Raw genomic sequence first — 7,527 nt, 5'->3', positions numbered from 1 at the left:
TAAATTAAATTAAATTATATCCTAAGGCTAATGTGCTACAGGATTAAATTTATTTAATTTAATAAATATGCCTATTCTAATTAATTAAACAAAATTATTTAATTAAATAGAGAAGGTACTTCTAAATTAATTAAACAAAGTCATTTAATTAAATGGGAAGTTATTCCAAAATTAATTAAATGGAGTTATTTAATTAAATAAGAAAAGTGTCTCTAATTAATTAAACATAATTATTTAATTAAATAGAAAAAGGTAATTATGAGAGCATATCTCATTTTATTAAATTAAATATCTCTCCTAATTTTCTCTTCAGTTCAAGAATGGAAATTCCTAGTTCACTGTTGATCAAATTAGAAGTGACTTAGACCACTTGCTCTCACACTGAAGTCTATCTGAGTTGACTGACTCTTACACTCAGATCTGAGCCAGTTAACTCCTTCTAATTTGGGAATCTTCCACCTTAACTAAACCTCATTTTCAATCTTGACCGTTGATTGAAATCGATCTCAACCGTTGATGGATTCTAGGAAAGTCTATTTAAGAGACCCTCATTTCTTCATTACAAAGGTTGAATTTTCATGATATTGAATTGCTATCGAATTGAGTGCTCACATTATTTTCTAGTTTCCACATTGCTATCATTTTAGATTCTCATCTAGCTTAACAATGCATTCATCTAGTTTAATTTCTTTTATTGTTTAATAGAATGAATTGCATCTCTCATTTAGAGTAAATTTGCACATTCATCTAGACTAGTTGCACCCATCAAATCCTTCATTCTTAGAGAGGTTGGTTGTCTGTGCCTCGATTCTGAGGATATTAACAAGAAAAATCCCTTTAGATAGGAGGTAACGGGTCGCACTGTTGAGCATTCTGGATGAACAATTCAATGTTCATTTCAAGATGACTTCACAAGTAATGACCACGTTGAAGTGTCTGTGAGGTTCAGAGGCCCACAATTCACAGGTACATTTTTGATACAACACAAAGACAAAGCCCTTGTTGGACCATCTGGAAAAGGTGCAAAACCCACAACAAACTTGACAACAACTAGTTATAGTGTTCTCGATCAATTGAAACAAACTAATGCTCAGATTTCCATCTTTGAGCTGCTTAAAATCTTGCCTGCTCACAGGCAAATTTTGGACAAAGCCCTCGCTGAGGCAAATGTTCCTCAAGATCTTGATCTTGAGTGATTCCAATCCATGGTAGGTCACTTGACCTTGCCTTATCTTATGACCTTCTCCGAGGAGGATGATAACTCGCTAAGTCACCCACACAATCAACCCCTGCACATTAAAGTTATGATCCATCAGACACGTGTTCGTCGGGTACTCATTGATAACGGCGCTGGCCTAAATATTGTCTCTTCTACTCTACTTAGAAAATTGAATTATTCTAAGGACTCTATTGATCCTCAATGAAAGATCACTATCAAAGAATATGACAAAGTGGAACGAAAATCTCTAGGTCTTGTGGTTTTACCAATTCGCATCGGTCCTATCAAAAAGGGATGTCACCTATTAGGTGTTTGACATTCCCTTGGCCTACAACATTTTTATAGGATGGCCATGGATACATGAGATGCACGCTATACCATCCACATACCACCAATGCATCAAGTTCCCATTTCATGGCTCCGAAGTTACTATTCCTGCCACTACTAGCTACACCTGCAATATGCTCAAAGTTGTTGAAACTTTTGTCCCTACTAATTGTGAGTCCACTGATTATCACAACAATAAGCTGAAACAAATTGAGTAGTCATTCAAACTAAAACAAACTGGCATGAGAGAGTACCACATTGAACTAGTGTTGTCATTAATGTCTCTCCTAGAGTCTCCTCGACATTATGGGAGACCCTTAGAGGCAAAGAAGTCATTTGTGCTGACACCCCAAACCAAATACAATGGAACTTTTGTCAAGGCTACAATTCCCTTAGAAGATGAAAGTGAAAATAGATCCATTGCTACATGGCTTTACAAAGAAGAGGCTCTAGTGGACCTAATAGAGCAAGCTTGAGAAATCACTCCTAAGAAATATGGGCTTGGTCTTAGTCTTATGAAGTGTTTTGGTTACAAGGGAACTAGCCCCATTGGGTGCAATAACAATGGCCTAATTGATCCTATCAAAGCAAGAGTTTGAAGCAACCGTGATACAACTGGCCTAGGATTTAAGAAGGCTCCTTTTCATTTGGTATCAAATAAATTCATACCAACACCTGAGAGTTCATCTGAAAACAAGTCACAAGCTGAGTTAGATACTCAAGAGGAAGAATCTGATGATGAGGATTCCTATCCTCATCCTATCCCTTATGATCTCGCTAAATTCTTTTCTGAGCTAGATGACTTTGTGCCACGTGTTAGCACTGTGGATGATACTAGTGACTCTTCTGAGGACAATACTGAGCAACTCAAATATCATTCAGAAAAGGGAGAATCTAGTCAGACATGCCGTGTTGAGTATTTGTGTAAGAACCTAGAGGATGAAGGTGACTATGTCCCTATCACTATTGGGGAGCTCTATAATCTCTCGCTATGTAGCACTAATTCTAAGGAATATGAGTTTGACTCTCTTTCAGAAGTGACTACTGATAAAGACATTGACCAAGTGCATGTCTATGAAAACCAAATCGAAGTGGGTGAAATGTCTAGGGTTAGGTCACATGGGTCGGATCCAACTAATATCCTAGAATCATCAATTATTAACGTTTGTACTCTAAGGCATTTGAACACACCTGTGCACGAGGTCGTCGTAGGTCTCAAATTGCTGGTCCAAGCACTTAATGACTATACTATGAATGCAAATGAACCAGCCTTTACTCTCTCACTCACACATCCTGAGCTTATAGACTGGAACCCCAATGCATCTAGCGAAGTCCCCACATTCCAGAATGACTATGCTCTCACTTGTTACCTAAACGATATCGAACCTGTAACATCTTCCACCAATGAGCAGAGTGTCAACATGACTGAGGCTGACATCAAATATCTTAGTCACACAATTAAAAAGAAAAAATGCAAAAGGTCTGATGGTGAAAACCACATTGTGGCAGTGTCAGAACCCAAAAAAGTAAAAACAAAAGACGTATCCAAGGGTGAAAACCTCTATGAGGTGCTCGCAGATGAGATATTTGATGTACTTCCTAGTCACTTTTAGGAGAGATCATCAATGTTGATAGAGCCAACACAACCAATTAATCTGGGCATAGAAGAACATCCTCATTTGATACATCTGGCACAATCACTATCACTTGAAGAAAAGGAAGGATTCATTACCTTTTTGAAAGAAAAGAAAATAAATTTTGCTTAGAAATACTTTGACATGCCAGGATTGGATCCTGATCTTATCATGCATCATTTGTCCATAGCACCAGGCATCAAACTAGTTAAACAAAAGCTTTGCAAAATGCACCCTCACATTGCATTGCTCATCAAAGCTGAATTGGAGAAACTTCTAAAGGCTGGTTTCATCCATGCAATTGATTATGCTGAATGGATATCCAATATTGTTCTAGTTTCCAAGCACGATAAATCTATTAGAGTTTGTATAGACTTTCATGATCTTAACTTGGCATGTCCTAAAGATGACTTTTCGCTCCCTAATATTGATATGATCGTGGACATGACAGCTGGCTATGAGATGTACTCACTTATGGATAGTTTTTTTGGATACAATCAGATAAAAATTGCACCAGAAGAAAATGGCTTTCACATGTGCATGGGGAACCTTTTGTTGGAATGTGATGCCATTTGGTTTGATGAACGTTGGTGCTACGTATCAGTAGGCTGTTGCTACAATTTTCCATGACATGATGCATAGAACCATGGAAGACTATGTTGATGATACCTTGGTCAAAAGTGCTAAACACAATACTCATCTACAAGATTTGGGTCCCATCCTTGATCACATGGAAAAATTTAGTCTTCAACTCAATCCTAAGAAATGTGCATTTGGTGCCACATCAGGGAACTTGTTGGGATACATTGTTTCTACAAAAGGAATTGAGGTAGATCCGAAGAAAGTACAAGAAATAATAGGCATGCCACCACCTCGAAACATCAGTCAGATGAGAGGACTACAGGGAAGGCTTCAGTCTATTCGTAGGTTTATTTCACAATTGGCGGATAGATCACAACCCTTCACAAAGACCTTACATAAGGGTGTGAAATTTAATTGGAGCTAGGATTGTGAGCAAAGCTTAACACAAATCAAACAATATCTTGTCAATCCACCAATCTTGATGCCTCCCATTCATGGGAAGCCTTTTCTTTTATACATCTCGATAACTAAAACGTTTCTAGGAATCCTTCTGGCTTAGGAAGACAATGGCAACAAAGAAAGGGCTATTTACTACTTGAGTCAAACACTGGTCTCTTATGAGAAAAACTATAGCATTATTTGAGAAAGCTTGCTTAGCAGTTGTCTTTGCTTCCCAGAAGTTAAGACACTACATGCTTGCCCACACTACGAGGGTTGTGGCTAAAATAGATCCACTAAAGTACTTGCTCAGTAAGGTAACTCTCACAGGAAGATTGGCTAAATGGGTTATGATACTCAGTGAGTTTTATATTCAATACGTTGAATGCAAGGCTATAAAAGGACAGGCAATTGCAGATCAACTGGCCAATGCACCCATACAGAGTCTTTTTCCAATGAACATTGATTTCCCAGATGAGTCAATTCTGACACTCACGCACCACACATGGGTTATGTTCTTCGATGGGTCCTTCACACAACAAGGATCAGGTGCCAGATTACTCTTTATTACACCACAGAGATACTCAGTGCCCAAAGTGTACAAGATTATGTTTCCTTGTACAAACAACATTGCTGAATATGAGACTTTGATCAATGGCATCAAAATTGTAGCTGAATGGAGAGTGGATTAGTTAGATATCTTTGGTGACTCTCAGCTTCTTATCAACTAGGTTAATGATGTGTACCAAACAAAGGATGAGAAACTAATTCCTTACAAGCGCATGGTTGATGACTTAAAGAAGTATTTTTCACACATCACCTTCCAACAAGTTCCACGAGTAAATAATAAAGCGGCTGATGCCATGGCCACTCTGGCCTCTCTGCTACAAATGTTTGAAAATGATCTCCAACATGAGTTCTTGGTGGAAGCGTTACACTACCCAGCTTATGACACCCCTGATTCTAAGATGATTTGTTCCATTATAGGACAAGAATCATCTCGCTACCATCACATTTATTCCTACCTTCGCAATCAAACCATTTTGAAAGGTTTGACCCAGAATGAGAAACATTACCTAATCCATAATGCTTCAAATTATGTCATTATTGTTGATGATCGGTATAGGAGAGGTCTCAACAGAACACTCCTTAGGTGTTTAGAACCTGAAGAGTCCAAACGCACACTAATTGATGTTCATGAGGGCATTTGTGGAGCTCATTCCAATGGCCTAATGCTAGCTCGCAAACTCCTTCGTGCTGGTTACTAATGGCCCAAAATGGAGCAAGAAGCTATCAAGTATGCTAGGTCCTGCAAGCAGTGTCAACTACACAAGAATCTGATTCACGCTCAAACGAGAGAGCTGATTCCTTCTACTACAACATGGCCATTTCAACAATGTTCTTTCGACTTGGTGGGGCAGATCCACCCAACCTCCTCTAATGGACATAAGTTCATTATCATGGCTATAAATTATTTCACAAAATGGGTAGAGGTAGTACCTCTCACAGTTGCTGATGGAAAAATTGTAGTACTTTTCATCACAAACTACATCATCTGTAGATATGGTGTACTGTCCTTAATCATTACTGACAATGGAGGAAAATTTAAGAATAAAGACCTCAAGGAACTATGCAAGAAATTCAAAATCACACAACATTGGTCTTCCATTTATTACCCCCAGGGTAATGGCTAGGCTTAGGCATCCAATAAGGTGATCCTCACAATTCTTTATCACATAGTCAGCAAGTCAGGGAGAGACTGGCATCTCCAAATCAATCTAGCTCTATGGGCATATAGGACAAGCATTAGAACTTCAACATGCACAACTCCCTTTGCATTGGTGTATGGGGCAGATGTTGTGCTTCCAATAGACGTTGAGATTCCTACCTTGAGAATCTCTATGAACGGCCTTATTATTGATGATGACTATAGGATAGCTCGGCTTCAAGAGCTTGTGTTACTAGATGAACGACGACAAGTGGCATGTGATCATCTTTGAGCATATCAACAATGAATGGAAGAAGCTACAATTGAAGGGTCAAGCCACGTGACTTCAAGCTAGGCGATCTCGTCCTAAGAGAGAACCCTAAGAATCAACAACAACGAGTACAAAAAGGAAAGTTTGAACCGAACTAGCTGGGTCCTTACATCATTACTGCAGTATATGGATCTGGTGCCTATTAGCTTTCCACAACCAAAGGAGAAGTGCTTAAAGAACCTATCAACACTCTCCACTTGAAGTGGTTTTACAGTTGACTTGATATCAGTAAGCTCTTTTTACATATTTATATGTCCTAAAAAAAAATTCTAAAAATAAGAAAAAGTCCTGAAAAAAATTGTTACCCTGGGGAAAACCTAGCAATAGGCGCCTTGGTAACACCAAACAAAAAAAAAAATACAAAAATACAAAAAAATCAAAAAAAAAAAGAAAAATACAAAAAAAGAAAAAAAAAGAAAAAATTGAAAACAAAAAAAACTGCCATTGGTGAAAACTTGGAAATAGGCATCATGGTAGCCAAAAAAAAGGAAAAATCTTGCCAAGAAGGTGAAAACTTGGTAAATAGGCACCTCTTGTTCCCAATGCTCCATCCTGTAGTGCATCTTCTAGCTCTCTATACAATCGCTTTCATTCTTTCGCTTTTCTTCTTTTCCTACTTTCTGCTCATGTATCCATGGATTGAGTCTTGTTATAGCTCGAGGGCATTCCCCTTCAGTGTCACTCTTTCTGAGATTTTCCTCATAGAATCTCCTTCGAGATAGTCACCAGTGGTTCTCATTGCATCTGCCTACTATCGCTAGTGTCACTCTTTTTGAGATTCTCCTCATAGAATCTCCCTCGCGACAGTTACCAGTGATCCTCACTGCATCTACCTACTATCACTAGTGTCACTCTTTTGAAGATTCTCCTCATAGAATCTCTTTCACAATAGTCACTAGTTGTTTTAGCTATGTCTTCCTACCATCGCTTGAGTCACATCTTCAGATTCTTTTATGGAAGATCTCTCTTGCATCAGTCACCAGTCATCCTGACTATGTCTTTCTATTGTCGCTTAGTCCTCTTTAGGTTTTTCATCTTGAATTTCCTCTTTGATCTTAGTGACCAGTCATTTTGACTGCGTTTGCCTACTGTTGTCACCCTACTAAAGAGATTTCTTTGAAACATGTTCTGGACACTGACACCTAACATCAATCTCAAAAACATTGAGCTCAAAATGATATACTTGTTTGGATATGCTGAGCATTTTCTTTGTTTTCTTTGTTTTGCTTTATCATATCTCCTCGAGCAACTTGATGATGTCATCTTCAACTAGAGAAGTAATGACTGG

This window comes from Cupressus sempervirens, chromosome 8 (genome assembly GCF_028749045.1).
Source record: "Cupressus sempervirens isolate cs-2001-9-10 chromosome 8, ASM2874904v1, whole genome shotgun sequence".
NCBI lineage: Eukaryota > Viridiplantae > Streptophyta > Pinopsida > Cupressales > Cupressaceae > Cupressus > Cupressus sempervirens.
This window is presented reverse-complemented; position numbering follows the sequence as displayed.